Source organism: Stegodyphus dumicola, chromosome 10, assembly GCF_044657685.1.
Source record: "Stegodyphus dumicola isolate Sdum_Otavi_A_Nest chromosome 10, ASM4465768v1".
Lineage (NCBI taxonomy): Eukaryota > Metazoa > Arthropoda > Arachnida > Araneae > Eresidae > Stegodyphus > Stegodyphus dumicola.
In genome coordinates, this window is record NC_140777.1 from 135,473,030 (window position 1) to 135,493,868 (window position 20,839).

At 32.9% G+C, this 20,839-nt stretch overlaps 1 long non-coding RNA gene across 4 annotated transcripts in view; it reads left to right on the forward strand.

Moving 5' to 3' along the window:
* Window positions 1–20,839, forward strand: part of LOC146995109 (uncharacterized) — a 330,907-nt gene that overhangs the window by 248,595 nt on the left and 61,473 nt on the right. For 2 of the 4 annotated variants that reach the window (XR_015043560.1, XR_015043556.1), the window contains one exon: window positions 4,411–9,336. The exons of the other annotated variants lie outside the window; for them this stretch is intronic. This is a non-coding gene — a long non-coding RNA (uncharacterized LOC146995109). Of the gene's footprint in view, window positions 1–4,410; window positions 9,337–20,839 lie in introns of those variants that run through there. 4 annotated transcript variants of the gene reach the window in all.

The following is a 20,839-nucleotide window of genomic DNA, read 5'->3' on the forward strand; positions in this document are numbered from 1 at the left end:
AACTAAGTACACTCTTTCGTAGTTCAGATCTATGTTTTCAGTGCCTTTCATGGCTGCGAGGTCTTCCGGTTTTACCTGGAAAGTCACAGTTTATTGACTTTTTTAACACATAGCTTTACACATGACAATATTTTTCAACAATAAATTTATGTTGTGCTACTGGCTTTAAATTGTGCAAATAAATATTGCACGGCATATCTTTCATAATTGAACTCATGAAATTAATTTATACAAATTTCATTTTAAAATTTGTTTGACCCTGAGCTGTCTTATCCAACTGCAGATATTCATAGAACTTTATATCAAGGTTCAAAGAAACGTTCAAAAAGGAATGTTTATCCACTTTTAATTATGTGTTAATCAGCATGATTTGCATTACTAAGATTGTAATTCTAAACAAATTAAAAGCTATTGTAGTATGTACATTAGCTTTTCATTTGCTTTCACCTTGTTTAAATTCAGTTTGACATACCACAGTTTCCGTCTCTACTCAGGATTTTTTCAGTGTAAAAATTCAAGATTACAAATTGAAATGAGCGAAAGAAATAACTTTTAAAATGTGTGTATACATTACATCAGAATCATAATATAATTAGATAAATAAACTGAATAATATGTTATAAAGCGAATTTATATCAATTTCGATTTCTTTCAAAATAGAAATTCCTTCGCACCTCATAAATCTCACAGAAACTCTCGGTTTGTGATTCGTGAGCTTTAGTTTTTTATATTTGGAATTTGGCAGCAATATGATTCACTGTTACGATGCAAATTCTTGCTCACAAATTGGTTATCTAACTAGAAAATGGTATAATTAAAATAAAATGAATATTATTAGATGGAAATGTTGGTTTCCTTTGCGTTTATCTGAATGGTATCGTATATATAAACCTGTTGGAGACGTTTTTTTCCCACACATCGAATAGAGACACATAGTCACATAATACAAATAATATGAATACAAGAATATAGTGTAAGATGAAGCTCTACCACATTTCTCTATTACTTAAGACTGCGAAAGATTTGTTAAAGCATTACAGGATCATACTCTGATGGATCTCGCCGTTCTGTTTCATTTTCTGCCCTCGAAAACACATTATCTTAGTACAATAGATTACTTTTGAAGGAATGGATTATTTGAAAACATTGTAACTGTAAGAATTATTCTCTGACGTTATTACTGAAAAAGCGGCTGAGAGCATAATCTTTGGCTATGCGCTTTAAGCTGTATTAAAACCATTTTGAAATGTAAGGCCTACAAACTGAAACGTAACTTTATCTTATTTCTGTACTATTCATTAGAGTTATATACATTCCCATCAATAGATACTGAATGGCTAAATATTCTGCTTACCCAAATCAGTTATTTATTTTCCTCTCTTCTTTTTCTTAATTTTAATTAGTCCGGAAAGTAAAGCTATAGAGAATTTCACTTCTTCATTAGAAATCTGATTTAGAATTTTGTTTTCGGAGATAAAAGTTTGAATTCTTTATCCCTTTTCTAAACACAAAGATTGAAAAACGTAACATCGAAATTTTGAAAACATTTATACACTAATAGAAGGGAAAAAAAACAGAATATAATGCTTCAGCAAGCATGTAAATATCTCTATCACTTAAGTTTCAGCTATGTTTGCTATAGTATATTCAGGCGTATAAGGCGCACTTTTAAAAGAAAATGCAAGATTGAAATTTATGGGTACGCGCTGTACGCCAGCTATAAAAATGTTATGTTTAGAAATATGGAAAAAGTGATTAGAATTAGATAAAATTAGATTTCTGCGTGTACTTAAATGCTTTTTATTTAAGAGAAATAACATAGTTTATGTACTTAAAAATTTTCGTTATCGGATTCTGTTTCATTTTCACCTTCACCTCTGATCCATACTTGCATAGACAGATCCAAGTTCCTCATATACGTCTCAATCTATAACTTCAAGCACATCATCGAATTCTGTTTCAGTTTTGCCGTAACTTTTACTCTGATCCACACATAAATAATCATCTTTCGTTGCATCTAGACCGTCAGATATACCACATAAATTAAACGGGTTTAATTTTATTCCGTGATTTTATTATCTACTGACACACTATTTATGCACTAACATGACGTATTTGGTCTCCATTTGTAATTAGTTTTTTCACCTTCACTTCTGTTCGAGTATTCCACTAACGTTTAAAATATTCTATCGATGATTTATTGACATATATGTCTAATATCTGAACTAATGGCAATAATCCGCTTGGATAAACTGTCATATCTGTATAACACTCTTTCAACAACATATTTGTGCTATCCGTTAGATGGAGGATGAACATGTCCCAAAGTATTAGACTTTCTTGATTATCTGAGGCAAAAGGAAGCTTTTGCCAAATATTTCTTATCCACAGTTTCACAACATTTTTCTCCGCCGATCATTTCTCGTGAATACGGATGAAAACACTTTCGGGAAACTGCACTTCAGCAAAGTCTTTCTTTTCAAGATATCGATGAGCTTTTAATTTCGTACGGTCGGCTAAGCAGGAGATCAGTACGGTGAGGTGAGATTTCTCGTTGGCCTATTGATTTTATGTTAACCGTTATTTTTCTTTCATATCATTGTTTCTTTATCTCCTACTATATCAAAACTTCAGGAATGACATCGATATTTGCAACACGTGATAGTAAATAAAGTTTAACATATTTTTAAAAACTCATCAAAGTTTTATCTCTATATTTTCGAAGCCTTTGAAAAAATTTTATCTCTTTTTCTCGGAGAACTGAATTATTCCGTGAAGTAAATCGAATACACAACCTCAGTTTGCTTTAGAGTTTTCACTTCCATTTGCACTCGTTTTTTCTATTTTTAAGGCAAAGAAACGTACGCTGTTTCTTGTTACAATTAATCCATTCTAGTGATGATGGGGATTTTCTACAATGCAGTTTCCAACACTTTCGCCGACGGTAAGCTATTTCATTACTTCTTTATGCAATACACATTTATTCTTTGGCGCAATAATCATTGTAAAATTTCATGCCTCTTCCACTCGTGTACGAAGCATTCACGAAAACCATCCTGCATGATTTCCATTTTCTTTCGCAAACTGAATGACTTAACATTTGAAACTTGCATAGTGTTTGTTTCGTTCGCGAAGTCCTAGAATAACATTCTCTTCCACATCCAGAATGAATACAAATCACCTCCTACCTTGAAGAAATATTTTCCCCGATAATCATTTCTCCTGCGCACCACCTTATCGCTTGCCAAACTGCAATGTTTCCGCAATTGACATATTTGCTCGTGTTTCCTAAGGTATGAAATAATCAAGAAGAGCTGTTGCGAGATATGATGTTTTTGGTATTGCCAAACCACCATGTGTATTTTATTGCTTTCTTTATTTACTAAAGACCTGATGCATTGTAATTAAGCGATATAAGAACTTGATTTATATGCGATTACGTTTTCTTATACAAAATGTTCCAACAAGGTGCTTATGGGTTGTAATTTCATTTATTCAAAACTCAGTCTAGTTATATTTATAAAATTTTCAATAGCAAACGAAAGTTTTAAGAAAACAGTTTAAACGTTTTGTGTCAAGATACTTTTCAAAAAAAGTCTAATCCAAGAATTATTTATATGAGAAATTTTATGTAAAAACAAATGGCGCACATTTTTACGTTTGAAATTTACTGGCATATTCCATGCCAAATTTAGTAAGAGATTTCAGGTTTTTACCAGCTATAGGAAGTCAAGGATTTCTAGAATAATTTACAAAGTCAAGGACGAGTTCTGTCTATTGTTAATTGGTATTTTCATTTCCAAAATAGAACATTGAAAATTAAATTTTGAGAGAAGTCTTTTTAATTTTTTTGGCACGCTGCATAATGAGTTCATTTCAAAAAAGCTGAAAATAAAAGTATCAGTTTTCTACATTTTACTAATTATTCTTTCCTCCAATACCTAGACTTCATTTCGGAAACTTTCCTTTTGGTTATAAGAAATAAATCACAAAACAATTGACTGATGTCAATCGAAATCAGACGGAGATACTTATGTTCAAAATTATTTCATAACGAGTGCAAACTTTTTCCTCATAAAATTATGAGTGTCGGAGAAACATATGAAGAGCTAGGCTTCGTAATTTTTACAAAACAAATGACTTTAAATTTAAAAGTACCAAAGCGCAAACATTTACGTTTTTCAAAACACATTTGTACTTGCAAGTCAATGCCTACCACAAACGACCAAGATCCGGTCTGAACTTTTGCAGACAGTGCACAGACATGCGTTTCGAGTACCTTTCATTTTGGTTATTTGCGTATGCCATGTAACCTTCTCAAATATTCTCATGCTTGTGACTCAGAATTGAAATATCATTTTAACTGATATTTTTATGTGATGTGTAACAATAATTTTGTTTATTTTTCAGGATGAAGATTCAGGCCCCCTTTGCGCATACCGACTGTAATTTGAATAGCCAGTTTACAATAACAAGCTTAATAGTAACCGACCGTCATAGGAAGACGCCCGAGGCTTAAAGGAACGCGAATCTCTATCAAAGTTGCAACTTGTGTAAATGCAATTTTGACTTTTAAATTCTTTTATTTTCCCTTTCTCGTGTCAAAAATGTTTCTTTCTTCAATATTTAGTTTAATAACGTGAAACTTTAATTTAAATTTTTCTTTTCGCTATTTTTACTTTAAAAAGATTTTAAGTTATTTCATTTTACAAAAGTAATACTGATTTTAAAAACTATAAATATTTCCTTTTGGTTTTTTATTTTAAAAAATTGCTTTTAAATTCTCACTTTATTTATTTTACAGAAATATTATATACTCTTATAAGCTAAACATATTTCTTTTTTGTATTTCCATAAATGCCATTTTTTCAAAAAATATTTTACTCCTTTTCATTAAGGGGTGTTGGAAACCCTATAGCAACAATGTTGAATTGGCAATTTTTGGATTACCTTTTCTGAAAATCTGCTGTTCTTACAGGCTTGAAGGTTTTTACGTAATTAAAGTACATCTATCACCTCGCGCTCTTACAAGCACGAGGCAGGTTCGTCTATGCGCTCGCCATAGTAGGAAAATAATCTCTATCTTTGCAATTTTATCCTCTAATTTATTACACATAACGGTACACAATATACAATAAAACAAATATCACTAGTATAGTATACATTTAATTATATACATAATATAAGGCGTGCAAAACATGTTTTAAGTAATCTCAACTATATACATAATATAAGGCGCGCAAAACATGTTTTAAGTAATCTCTTTCCACACGGCATGGCTGCCGGTCCAATCGCTAAAGTACCAAGTCTCGTATTCACGCCACCAGCCTGCCTCGATCGGTTTTTCCGAGGAATCTCGAATTCTTTTAATACGGTGTCTTTAATCATAATATTGTTATTTCAATCCATTTCATCGAGAGTCGCGATCAAACTTTTAACTTTTGTTTTTAAACTCTGCAAAATAATTTTCCCTTCTTCAGATATTTTATAGAGATTAAGAATCACTTCAGCATGATGTAAAAAGAACAGCCATTTCTCAGCTTTCGATGGTGGGTCAAACATAACTCCTTTCATTATTTTCAAATGTTTCAATAATCGTTTCCCTTGCTCTAAGAATCTCCTATATCTTGATAAAAATAAGAACCTTAATTTCTCATTTCCATATAAAATATACTTTCTCGGTGTCTACTGGTTTTAACGCCTGACATTCGAATCATGTTATTAACAGACATAAAAACAATTATAATTTTCTAAGTTAATATGGTTAATATATAAATTAAGAAGAACTTACCTTTGATCCCGATAGTGAAAATATCGAACGAAGAGCACAACTTGACGCTGATAACTTTAATCATGAGCACACTGCAGTGGCACGTAACTTGACATGATTACAACACGGTAATTCACATTATCCCTGATTTAACTTTTCATGATTTCACTAGGATGATGAACACTGATGATCCCATTTTACCACTCACTGGCTGTTAACTTTTTAGCACATCACGCTTTCACAAATCGGATGAATTTATTCGCACACATGGCCCTAAACGTGCCATTTTCTTTCGTCATAAAAATCTTCTCTCATCGTAGATCCATTCGTGAACTATCACCGAATTTCATTTTATAACTTTCAGTAACTTTTTACAACCATATTTATTTATTATTTTCACTATTTAGTGATTATTTTCACTATTTAGTGATTTCCTTTTTCACAATCTTATCCTATCGACTGCGCCGATTTGCACCTCGCGCCGTTTCAAGTCCGAGGCGGGTTCGGTCATTTCTCATGCACTCGCCATAATAGGAAAATAATCTCCATCAGCTTTGAAATTTTATCCACTAATTTATTAAACAATACACAATAAAACAAATACCACTACTATACATTTAGCTTAAGTTATCTCTTTGCACACGGCATGACTGCCGGTCCAACCGCAAAAGTCACAAGTCTCGTATTCTTCCCACCAGCTTGCCTCCACTCTGTTTTCCGGCGTAACTACGTCCCTTCCTTTAACTGTCTTTCGCCCCTCGCGGATAAAATGTTCTGGAAACGTCTTTCGCTAAGGGAAGTAACATCACAATACCTAGCTGAATATACTGAAAAGAGCTTTTTTATCATTTTAAATTTTAGAGTATTTTACAGTATATTTTGTTACGCATAGTAAAATTTAGCACTGATTATAATCAAAAGCTCTTTTCGGCAAATATTTGGAAGCGTAGTAAATAAGGTATAAAAATTTCAGATACCTGTGAGCAGTAGTTCTTGAGAACAGGTACTACATCGAGTATAAAAAATCACGTTCGGGGGAAAACGCGATTTTATGTAAAAATTCTCAATTATCAAAGTATTCAATGACAAATTAAAGCTAGATTTTGTACAGTCCTAATTTTCATAGAGATTAAAGAACGGTGTTTTAAGAAAGCTAAAATTGTAGAGAATTTGAAAATGCAAATATCAGAAATCCTCATTTTATGAAATGTTTTGGCTTTCATCACCCCTTCAACTATTCTATTCTTTAAAGTCCTTTCTCTTTTTTTTCTATTCTGGTAAAACTTGATATATAAATTTAATTCTTTGTCTTTTAATTTTTAATTTTATATCTCTGGTCGCATTTCTCTTTAACGATTAACATTTTGCACTTGGCTTATTATTATTATATTAAAATTGTGCAAAATGAACAAACAGTAAATAATGAGATGCTCAATTAAAAACAAATACAGATTTAATGATAAAAGGGAAATTTTTAATGTCATTACAAACAAGATTTCAAGGGGTTCAAGAGGCCGTTGCCTAAAAAAAAAAGAAAACAATTCGTCGTTTCCGGAAGAAATGAAACTTTAAAAAATATTTTCGTTGTCACAAAAACCAAACTTTTTGAAACATTACGTTATTCAAACTCTTACGTCACTTCCGAGTGTCACGTTATCTAAGATGGCATAGGTTTCGGCTACGTACCCAAGCCTCTGGCATCTCCTGAGGGCGGTTGGTTACTACACCTGAACCAACGATAGTGAACTTCCGGTGATATCCTTCTGTCTGTACCTGAATGAAACTGGCTCTATTTGACGGCACACTAGCGAAACACTAAAAAGTCATGATTTAAACGACGATGATTTGAATAATTTAACTGGAATTTTGAGGACGACAGTTTAGATTAACTGCTGCTGATTTTTTATTTAGGTGGTCGTGAGTATATGGTTTAGTGATGAAGAGTATGAATAATTGAGTAGGATGATAATAAAACTTTAGGTGATCGGGCTTTGTATCTAGGTGAAGTTTTTTTATTCTGACGACGACTTCAATGATGATGATGAAGATGATACATAGGATGGTTTAGAATGACTGCTGTGATTTGGGTGATGATGGTTTATCTTATTCTGACGATGATCATGGTGACGCGATATACATGATGGTTAAAATGACGATGTGTATTAAGTGATAATAAATATTTAGATGAATTTGACATAGTTTTGACTGATGACGATTTTATACATGATGTGAGAGTGATTTATATAATACTTTAGAGGAGTTAGACAATAAAGACGATGATTAAATGAGGATGAAGAAGATGATGATTTGGTTGATATTGCTTTCTATTTAGATGATCTGGAAGATTATGATTTATCTATCTCGACGATGATAATGGTGATGATGACATATACGACGGTTTAAACTGAAGGTATGATTTCGATGATGATGATTATTTAAATGATGGTTTTGAATTATCTGGTGATAATTTTATAATTTCTTTCTTGGTTATTCAGATAACAATTTTGATGGTGATTTAGAAGTTTGAGGTGATAAAGACGATGATCAAATGAGAATCATATTGTTGATGGTGGTGATTTAGATGATACTGCTTTTTATTTAGTTGATTTGAGCTATAATGATTTATCTTAATTTGGCGATATTTTCAATGACGATGATGATGATAATATATATATATATGATGGTTTAACATGAAGATGTGTTTTGGGTAGTTATGCTTAGTTAGATGTCTTAGATTAGCAGATGAAGTTGATTGAATTTAGAAGGAAATTTATATATATGATGATTTCAATGAGTTAGATATTGATTTAGATGAAGGTATATTCATTTGATAATGATTATTTAAACAATAAGAGGGTCGTCCGAAAAATTACTTTGCCGTAAACCATAAAAAACAAAGTCTTATTACCTGGAAAAACCTATTGCAAAAGATACAGCTATATTTCTGCTACTTCTCAGCATAAGAAACATCGGAACTATACCAATTGTCATAGCGTCGGTTACCTATTTCCATTAGAGTGTCATAGAAGTCTGTCGCCTGGGAAGAAAGGCAGCCCGTCACATTTGTCTGCAACATTTCACCTGTAGGAAAGTGTGCCCAGACAAGAACGTCTTCAGGTGCAATAACACGTGGAAGTACTTAACAGCAAGATCGAAGCCATAGAATGGATGGTCAGACATCTCCCAGCGAAACGTCTGCAACATATATTTTGTGGAATTCCCCGTATGCGTCCGATGTTGTCGTAGGACACCACAACACCAGCACTGAGCATCCCAAACCATTTGTTCTGAATGGCTCTTCAGATGTTCTCTAGTAAAGCGCAATAAAGATCAGCTTTCACCGGAGCACCACTCGCCAATACGTCAATGAGCAGAATGCCTTTACTATCCCAGAATACCGTGGACTTCAATTTCCGTGCATAGACTGAGGATCGTCCGGCGCGTGGATCCCTGTGACGCCAATCAATTGTGAGTTGCTGTTTTCTGTGGTGAAGTGAGCTACCCACATCTCATCACCTGTAACGATTCTGTTAAATTGCGTTCAATAAACTGATTTATGTATCTGCTGCCTCTAGTTCTTTGTGTTTAAGTTTTGAGTATTCGAAATGGAACTCAAATACAATCAATCATATATATAGATTACATATCAATTCATATATTTGAATTAAATACATATTTACTTACCGGCCCGAAACTTTCTTAACACGTTGAGCGCGGCGCCGGTCCCTGGGGATTGACAGTGAACTTTCCGTGTGGCCGGCGTCGGTCCCTGGGAACCGGCACTGGAATTTTCGTTTGCCTGGCGTCGTTCCACGGAACCGACAGTATAAGTTAAAAAATAAATATAGTCTCAATGAAATGTGATCAAATTTAGCATTAATGAAATGTATTGAAACATTCTAAACAAAAACACGGCTTAGCTTTAAGGCTTAGCTCGCTGCCGGCTGAACGGAAAGGACAGCAAATTCGGCGCCGAACTCAGCGTGTTAATTAGAAAGCTACCGCTCGGCCTTAAAAACGCACAGCAGTTTGGTTTAAATAACCATTGATAACACTATTCTATAACGTTCTTTCTATAACGTTCTATAACGTATTATTCTATAACGTTCTTTCTATAACGTATTATTCTATAACGTTCTTTGTACGTTAAAGTACATATAGCACAAGAGTGTGCAAGGAAACTGATATATAACAAATTTATTTAATATTTTTCATATAATAAGGATAATTTCAAACTGTAATCATAATTCTAAAAATCCATGACATTATCGAATTGAGACCTGTTTCGATGTCAGATATATCTCGTAATGAAATCTGATATTTTTTGAAATTTAACAACTAATTTTTCGAGGTATTTGACAGTCCAATCTGTATAAGTTTCATTTATTTGTTTAAATGTTTGTAAAGTGTTATCACAGATTTTCATAAAAAAGGGTGTGAGAGATAATTGATAAAATTGATAGATAGAAATGGAGGGAATATTATGCATTTGTTCAGAAACATAAACGTAGTATTTGTGAGATTTCTCGCACAGCCAAATTATAATTGTTTTGTTATTTCTTTTTTTTCATATTTAATTCTTTTAAATTAATTTCTCAAAGTTTGTCATAATTTATGTGACTCAACTAGGTACGAAAAATTGATTCGGAATGTAAAAGAAATATATGTATTCTGTAACATTATTTTTTGTAAAGTTTAATTTTTTTTAATTAACAAAGTCTGTAACCAATGTTTGCACTTATTTAATGCACGGAGTTCCAAGCAGCTTCACTCATCATCCTACAAGCTGCAATAAACACAAAAACACAACTCTGAAAATGAAATATTCTAACAAGGATTGTAAAGCCAAAGGCATATAACTAGTCTCCTCTGTATGCTCAGATCATTCAATATGATTTCTCTCACAGCTTATACATTTTCAGATGAGTTACTCACGTTCGTTTTTAAAGGTAATCAAAATAATGTAAAACTGCAATTAAAAAGATTAAAATTTCGACAAATTGACTAAATGAAATATATATTCGCTGGTCGCTTAAAATTGCTTCAACGGTACCTAGTTCCAAATTGCAAGATGGGTATTCCACACACGGATAATCGAGAATTAGTATAACATTCTACAGCAAAACATTGCAAATTCCGTGCTTTTTTCATATAATGCATTCATGCTGTCAGATTTATTATGTCTAATCTTATAATATTATTGTAAAATTACGGCCGGTAGAAATCATTCCTTGAAAATGAAGGCCCCTTGCCACCTTCTTGATGACTAATTTCAAATGGATAATTCAAACGTGGCGAAAAGAGAAATATTAAAATTTTCAAAAATTCGTGTTTACGGTTTTTTAATACCTAGATTTACCACTGCTAACTAATATTATGATATAATAATATATTAATAATTAGTCAAATGAAATTTATGTGGCTTCGTGTCAACCACTTGGTATTTTTAACGCTGTGTTTGAGCAAAAACAGAATATTGTTTATTTAAGCTATAATAAACATCCTACAGTAACATTTAGTTATTGTACATTGTTTTTTATCAGCACTTACGAGCTGAAGTTTCGTCTTATTAAACTATCCATATTGGTGTTTTTCATGCTCCTATATTGTTTTTGTATATAAATAATGGAAATTACAATTGGGATGATCAGTTCCATAAAACTCTCAGTATTCTGCAATCCTAACCACATGACCAATGGTGCCCCAAACATACAAGAAACAAACAGGTATTTACGTAGGAATGATTTTCGAAACGTTTGCTTAAACTCAAAACAAAATAAAACAAAAGGGTCGAATCAAAATGTTAATGTTTCATAAAAATGTGCAGGATAATGTTAGATGTAAAGCCTGTTTTCGTTTCCCTGGCAGACGTACTAGGAAGTTTCATAAATGAAAGTTTTCTCTTTTGGTGGGATAGTGGCTGTGACCTATACATCGAGCATTCATTGCTGGACAGTACGTGTATAATTACAGATAGATAGAGATAAGTAATTAATAGAGTATTTGACATATATAAACTCATCATTGAGATCTTCGAAAGTGTTCAAATAGTCAAAACACGATACCGTATGCTTTCACCACTTCACTTATGATGTAGACTATGCCCATATGAGGTACTTCTCCCTGTTAGAGTTAACTAAATCTTAGCTATTGAAATATAGCATTTTCAAATTCTTTCCATTTGAATTTAACATGAATAATTTTACTCTGATCTCTCTCTTTCTTTTCTGTTTGTTTCTTACTTCTAGCCATCTATATCCAGTTCTATATCTTCTACTTGTGCCTCTGATATTTAATGTAACGGCATTTTGCTTTAGAGTAAATAGATTTAAATTAATTAAAAATTACATTCCTATTTTCAAAATACTTTTATTAATATTTCAAGGTAAACATTTTGATATTCGTCAAATGGAACTCGAACCTAAAATTTAATTTTTATTAAATCTTTAATCTATTTCCAGCACTATGCATAAAAATGCCCTTTCTTGTTAAAATAACGAAACTGATTTTAGATTTACTAGTAATGAATCAAATTGCAAATTGCTTAGTTGACATTTTTCAGCTCTCAGAGTACATTCCATTTAACTATGCAGTAAATCGAATGATTGTTTGCAGTTAACAATATGTAAAAAGCTGTTTGGGCCAGGTCGAGAAACAGGTGGTTTACATCTGGAGGAAACGAATTTTTGACAATGTCTATATACTATATATAAACGAATAATTAGAAACTTCCGCGTAATGCTCTTATGAAATAATTCACTGTATATTAGAAAAGTACGAGAAACAGACGCATATTTTTTCAAATGAAAAAAATCGAAAAATTATGTGCTTACTAAAATCAAAAATCTCAGGCGAACAACAAATAAGGCCTTGTAAGGCCTTATGTATTGTTCCTTATAAGTTATGTGAATTTCCTTATAAGGCCTATTAAATTATACACACTTTTTGCTGCTGATCATTTAAATTTATTTCTTCGAATTGCTCTTTCAAACTTGAATACCCGATTCCTAAAAGAATGTTGCTGATTTTGAAATAATGTATACTGCTTAATTTTGGTCGTGCGTTTATGAATTTTTTCTAATTTTATTTCTTTATTAGCGGAAGTACCCGATGTAAATTAAGTTAGATTGAAAGCAATGTATCTAACAACAGAGAGAACGATACCGTTGTACTCCTTCTCTAACGATGTAAAAAATACGATTCATAGTTATACATTTTTCAGTCTGGTGCGATATGCAACCCCACATAAAAAATTTCGATAGAAAAATATAATTCTCTCTCATTGTATCAGAAGCAATGTCACTCAGCTTTTAGTGATTTTCGTCTTTCTAATCAAATGGCCATAACAGCTCAAGTTCCATCCAATATTTCACCTATATTCAACTTTAGTCGATTCAATGTCGCAAAATATTTATCATAATTGATGAGAAATCAATAACGCAAACAAACAAACAAACACACAAACAGACATTCTTCTTTATATATATAGGTTATGTAAAATTGACAATTTTTTTTATTAACAAAATGTAAGATTTGCAAGCGAGCAGTAGCAACACTTTTCGAAATAAAACAATTCTATCTTCAACGCCCGAGACTGTTACCACTAGGAAAAATGAGTGCGAAAATTAGAACTTTCAGAATTTTTAATTAGTATTTTCGCTCATGAAAGTGGTTAAGATGAGAATAGTCGAAATGGCTTCCCTCGAATTTTCGGAATCGGGAATAACGTATTTAATGTTTGGGAAAGCAATTTTTATTTCATCTTTTATCTATTTTCGTATTTTAACAAACTCTAGGATTTGAAAGAGAGCAATGGTAACAACTTTCGAAATAAAGCAGATTTTCGTCTCCAGCTTGCGAGACTGTTGCCACTCGAAAAATGAGAAAGAAAATTATCGTTTTTCCGAGTTTTTATTTATAGCTCTGATTTTAGCTACTTTTTTTTTTTTTTTTTTTTTTTTTTTTTTTTTTTTTTTTTTTTTTTTGAGAAACGTGACGTCGACCTAATTGTAGAATGTTTGGTGGTGATAGCTATAGTAGTGACCGAGTTATGAGAGGACAAACACACAAACTTTCTTCTTTATATACTATATAGATAAGAAGTATGAAACTTTCCCAAATGTAAGTATACGAACCGCGAGACTGTATTAAAATTTGGATTTACTTATTTGTCAAAAAAGAATTTTTTTAAAAATTTGACATCGCCAAAACATGAATATTTTCGTGATTTCAAAACATTTCCATAACTGGAAGTATATTACTACAAGCAACGATCGCAAAAATAAAGGTCGTGTAGGGACTTTTAAGCCGGATAAAGGATGTTGGTGTACATATACGTGAGCATATACATATACGGTTGGTACAGCTAACCTGCAATATAAAGAGAGAAGCAAGCCTACTCTTTAGAAAATTTCAATATTCTTCGGCTAATCGTTTTTGAGTTATGCGAGATACATACACACATATATTATATCTACATACATACAGAGAACACGAAAAAATCCCTTTTAAATGCATTATAAAATATACTATGAAAAGGAAGAAGTCTTTATTCTGTCCGTATGAGATGTCGCACAAAAATCATCCAAATGGATTCAGATATGGACAAAATGGATATTTCCACTGAAATGTGATACTTGAAAATTTTCGTAATTATAATACTTCCTTTATATTGTAAAATGCAGTAATAAAATATTACCTAAATGGGAAATCTTAAATAGATGAGAATTAGTACCAGAATTCCACAGCTATACTTTTAAGAAGTGGTCGTAAAAAAAAGTGGTTCGCTGAGAACTTCGTTCTAAAAGTTCAAGCAATAACTAAAACATTTTCGAATAAATTGTGTGTGAAAACTGTATGTCCCGTCGTTCAAAAGTAGTGGACTGTAAATTCACTTGATGTTCCCTCAGTTTAGAACCCAAGAAACCTCAGAATCATAATGTTGACCGAAACTACTTTATTGGCTTTCAAACATTAAGTTGGCTGAGGAACGGCGAAGAACACTTTGACACCTCTGACTTCAGTAGCGGCTCACCAAGTAAACTCGGGAGAACCTCTGCTTAGTTGAAACTCACAGCAAATTAAAAGCTCTAAACCCGAGCTTTACGATCCTAACAAATTTGTGTCTGCGCCTCTCCCCGGTACAAAGAGAGAAATACAATTTGCGTAACATAGAACTAAAATATTTAATCCTTTGCGGCGCACTGTACGTTAAAGTCGGAATTTCAGCAAGAAACGTTGTATTCAGTCTATTTAGTCCTAAATAAGTATACAGGTAAAATTTTGTAAAAATTGCACTTACCGTTTTAATTCTGTGGGTGTTCCATGAGGTGGAACACTGCGCCGCCAGAGCTTTGAAAAGTGCGACTAAGCGAGCATTGCAGTGAAGCACGAAAATGAGTAGAAGCGTTTGCATAAGAATGAAAAAACTCTGTATTATGGCTGTATACATGGTTTCCTGGATATACACAATATTCTTGAATATATACGGATAAATGAGATACATATCTACATACACAAGTCCTATATACAAAAATGTTTATAAATTTTCCTATTTCTTATCTTCGTGAAATTGTTCAAAGCAAGTCACACCTTTTTAATGGAAGCACAAACCAACTAAGATTAAAATAATTAACTACGATTAATATTAACAAAAAAGAAAAATAAGCTTATAATATATAGATACACGAAAAATATCTACACAATTATTGAAAATAAACGAGAATGAGACTAAAAAGGCAGCAAAAATTTCGCGTAGGTCTAAGTAAAGATGAGTCAAGCTACTAATGAAATTCCCGCCTAAAAACTACCCCCAAAAATTTCGAGATGCCAATATTAATGCTTTCATAACACAAAAACCACCTCGCCCCTCAATGCTGCTTTGTTTGAATTCATTCCCTCCCCAAAAAAAATCAACAGAAACAGAAAACGAAAACAACGGATGTTCTCTCCTAAGAGCACACATGTTCTGATTAGTAACAGCATGAGATTGCTAAAGGCGCAGTGTTCCCGCTAATGGAACACCTGGTTTTATTCAATGATTCTGCGTATGATTTTTGTATGAAAGATTAAAAAAATAATTTGGAGTACAGCCAGCAAAATTATGCCTATTTTTCTCCAAATAAAATTTTTATATCATTAAAAAAATAGAGAAAATTACTTGAAAAAATGGATTTTAATAACACATAATAAATTAACGTTATGTGTCTCCTTGTGATATGCTGCTATCTACGGTTTAAAAAGAAAAGTTCAAAGTATATTATAAAAGCATTTTTATCTATTTACGGTTGAATTTAGAGGCTTTCGAAGCGATTCAATTTGGGTGTTCCATGTAGTGGCACACTGAGACACAAAAGCTTAACCATATTTTAGAATCATTTATAAAAATATATAAATGTAAAGTTAAATATAAAATATTCGTTTCAAAGCGATCGTTGACGATTCCATATCTCTTTAGTCTTCCGTTGATGCGGTCATCTTAGAGAGACATTGTGAAAAACCTATATTTACTTATTTTCTCAGAAACATCGGTCATCTTAGGATGGTAATCGACAAGAGGATTTATTGTACCTATATTTTCTTTTTGTAAAATTCTGCGTTTACATTTTCTAGATCTAAATTTAAATTTGATCTTTCTCAAAAAAATAGTGTGAAAATGAATACATTTCCGTTAATAATCTATTCCGTTAATAACTCTATCTGGCTTTAGGGGTCCAGAGGTAAAGTCGTTGAACGCTGGTAGCTAGACCCAGCACAAAAACACGCTGCTTGAGAATTTTGTGGTTTTTCTAATGTGTAATGTGCGTACGAAACTTTTCCTGAGAAAGTCCTCCCCAAACGCTTCCTTCCCCTTAGGAAAAGAGCCCTAACGTGCTCTTCCAATAATCCAATAAATATAAATACGGTACTGAAATATTACGTAGTTCATCCTGACTTGTGTCATCACAACTAACGAATCGCAACATGCAAAGGATACTTATATAAAAGGATTACTTTGAAGAAGCTGAAGGAAAAAGAACAAAAGAAGTCTTAATTTTATTCAAAGAACATAATATTAGAAATTTCAGACATGCATAAAACTTTTAAATACATTTAATCTAAAATAAATGCTCCTTTTCCCTTTTTTAATTTTTTAAAAATATATTGTTCATGAAGAACTGCCAATACAACTTTATGAAATGACTTAATTAAATAATAACGTTTAATAGTTAAGTAAATAAATTTAAAATTCTCTTAAAATAAAAATTAAATACTGCGTAGTACTCCCATACGTATCATTAATTTTCTACTTCCTTTCAACTTTTCAATGCAAGAGTTCCTTCTTGGATTTTTAGCAAAAAATTATTAATGAAAGGAAATATATGAAATATAGAGGTAAAAATATTCCTCATTCTTACTCGCACCTATAATTCATTACTCGAATACGCACCAGCACCTTTTAAATGTAGAAAAGATATATCTGCAGAATAATCGTCATGCGATTATTTTATTTACTCTCTTTTATAGGAATATATTTTCCACGACGATATTTTTAAACTGCGAAGTTTTGGAACCTCTTTCTGTTCTTCGTCGATGTTTTGTACCACGATTGTTTTCTTCGATGATGTTTTAGACTTACGATATGTTTTCCTGCCTTCTTTTCTCCCACATGTTTTCTACAACGAAGTTTCCCTCTTACGTTGTTTTCTCCGCTACGTTTTCGTCCGCGATGTCTTCGTCGGACCTCCTAGAATTCACTCGCAAGCAAGCGAAATAATCGTTCCATTTAGACTCTTGTCCTTCGACAAAATAATACCTGGCCCATTATGGATTAATGCAAATGTACAGAGACGTATAAGATTATGGGGTTCATTTAAAAATGACTTTTCAGTCCACTTTCATATTAGTTTGATTACCATTAAAAACGAACATGAGAAAGGTGTCTAAAAATTTGCGTCTTATACTTAGGAATTTTTGAATAAGATTACAATCAAATTTTTTTTTCTTATGGTTGCCACTTGCCTATGTCGGCATCGTCCTCCCCTAAGGCCAGATCGGTAGTCTCTTTATCATGGAGGCGCCTAGTAGGCGGGCCATCATTGCCTCCTATGAAGGGACAGACAATTTTACATCCATGCCTTCTCCGGGATTCGAACCCGAGCCCTTCGGTATCGCACTCAGTTTTCCCTAACCACCATAACGCTAAAAAAGGCTTCGCATTTTAAAAGAGGTTAATCGCATTTACGTTTACTCGGCTGGAGAACTCAGTAAAGGACTTCTTACCACAATGCCCACAGTTGGATAATCTTCGGTTTCTGGCAAGTACTATCTTAGCTATTAAAAGGCAGCAGACCAACAATAAAGTGCTATTCACATTCAATGTTCGCATGTTTAGCTATTGTCTATTTTGCCTTTCTCCTCACTTTTCGAATATTTGATTTTGAGTGAAACGATCGTTAAGATAGTAGGTGCTTTGAAATTTATAATCATTCATCCTTTGGTATTTAATTAGGAAAATTCTCATCGGAAGACTCAGTGTGAAAGTAATTCAGCGAACAGGGAAGTACTGCTATATGCGGTAGAATTACATTTGCATAAAGGTATAAAACCGGCCCTTTAAAAGAGCTTCAACGTTTTCATATGAACGTGTATTTCTGTTGAAATTCAACTAGTTGCATAAGCACAAATCTTCATAATTTATTTTGAGATGGTGGAAAAACAGTGCTGACGTGTTATCAAGCTAAAAAAAAAAAAAAAAAAAGGAGGACTGTGCTATATCTCCCGTTCTACTGGGCCGATTGACAAAACTCAAACTGCGTTTTTCATGTCTCGAAAGCGCGACTTAGGAATATATTAGATTTATACATAGCACTATTCTAACGTAGGTATCTAACATAGGCATGTGTTGAAATCTTACTCCAGCTTTGGATTAGCGTGAAACGTGATTGTTTACAAGCTCTTTTGCGATTTCTAAATTTCTTTTGACTTTTTTGAAGGTGTTTTTATTATAACATTGCAGTTTTTGTTTAGTATTTTTATCACCTGATAATTATGGAAAATTGTGAGGAAGATGTAAAAAATAAAAGATCTTATATTCATCGACAAAAGAAAAGAAAGTTCCAGGGAAATCAGCATAATGATACAATGAATAAGAACTGTGGTGTCAGTTCTTCGTTTAAAAAATTAAATAGTGACACTGTTTTGCCACCAAGAGATAAAGATAACTTTAGAGCCTAATTTTAGTGGTTATAGACTATTTGATTTGGATATCCTATTTCAATGTATTGAAAATAATTTATGTTGTAAAATTTGTAATGTTCATTTAAGTGAACTATTTCATCATGGTTTAAGCTCAAAATTTGAGTTACTATGCTCAAAGTGTTCATGTAAAAGAACTTTCAGAAACTCTAATATGATGGGTGTCCGAAAAAATATATCAGAGCTAAACAGAAGATTTACGTATGCAATGCGAACTCTTGGTCAAGGGAAAGCTGCTATGCAGAAATTCTGCTGCGTTATGGATCTCCCTCCTGTGATTGCACATCGTTCTTTCAAATTCGTCGTTAAATGTGACTGTAAGTGGAGACGGTACATGGAAGACTCGAGGACATACGTCTTTGGTTGGAGTCTGTTCCGTAATAGGGTCAGAAAGCAACACAGTAATCGATACAGAAATACTGTCTTTATATTACAAAGGTTGCGAGTCATTTCTAGGAAATGGCGTAAGTGAACACAAGGCCTGTTTGGAGAATCATGCTGGTTCTTCAGGAAAAATGGAAATGAATGGAAAGATAAACAATTTTTCATGTTCCATGGAAAAAAGAGGTGTAAAATATACTTCTTATATTGGTGACGGTATCAGGTTCAATGTTCTGTCTTACTTTCTTCGGGAACATGCAAGGACCTGACTCGGAACAGAGAGCTTACTAAAGCTATATTCAATAACTGTGGGAAGTACACAGGATACACAAGAAGGGTATACAAAACCCTTTGTTTTTCTCTCTTTACAATAATTTCCGTACTTCGGAATACAAAGACCCACTACTTGTGGTCTAAACGTAAGAATATAAAAATATTTAACTAAACTCTAACTTAACTTTGGAATAATAAACGTGGAAGATTGACCTTATATTAACAGGAAGCCGTATGTAGTACAGAGAACTGTTAACACTACAATACGTTTAAAAATTATCACGAGGATTAAACCTCTGGCCTGGAAGCCAACCAGCAACTGAGTAAAACTTCTAAGGTTAGCGGCCTGCTTCGACTAACTCCATCCTCTCTCTCGCTTGGCAAAAAGCCACAACTTAAGTACTTGGCGTTCGACAGACAAATTTTGCATAAATAAGTTAACGCTTTTAATTCTGGCCGGAAGTAGAAAATAAGAAGTGATAGTAAAGATTTAAAATAAAATAAACGTTAGTAAAACTTAAGATCCTTACATAGGTGATGCAAAACCATTTGCAGGTATCACTGACGCCAAACCATATGGTTCATTAAATATAGAAAAAAGTGAGCGTGTTGGACATATTCAAAAACGAATGGGAATATGGCTACGCAAATTAAAACTTGAAAGAAAAAAAGTAAAATTAAATGACGGTAAAATCTGCCTGGGAAAGGGAGACCAACAGATAAGTTAATAAATGAAATAACTTCGTATTATGGTAATGCGATTAGAGAATATAATGAGTCTGTTAGTGATATGAGAAAAGCCATTTGGGCAATTTACTACCACAAAATATCGAGTGATGAAAAGCCGATTCATGACGTTTGTCCTACAAATGAAACCACATGGTGCAAATACAATATAGCTAAGCGAAATAAAGCTGATTATAAGCATATAAATTCTGAACCAGTCGCTGTAATGGAGGCAATAAAGCCAGTTTTTATAGATTTGTCACAACCTTCGTAATTGAGACGTTGCCTTGGCGGCAAAACACAAAATAATAATGAATCATTTAATTCCTTAATTTGGAAATTTTGTCCAAAGACATGTCGTGCTGGTAACAGGATAGTTCAAATTGCTGGAAATGAAGCAGTAATTGCTTTTAACGAAAGGTCTGTTGGTAGACATTCTGTAATGAATGAGCT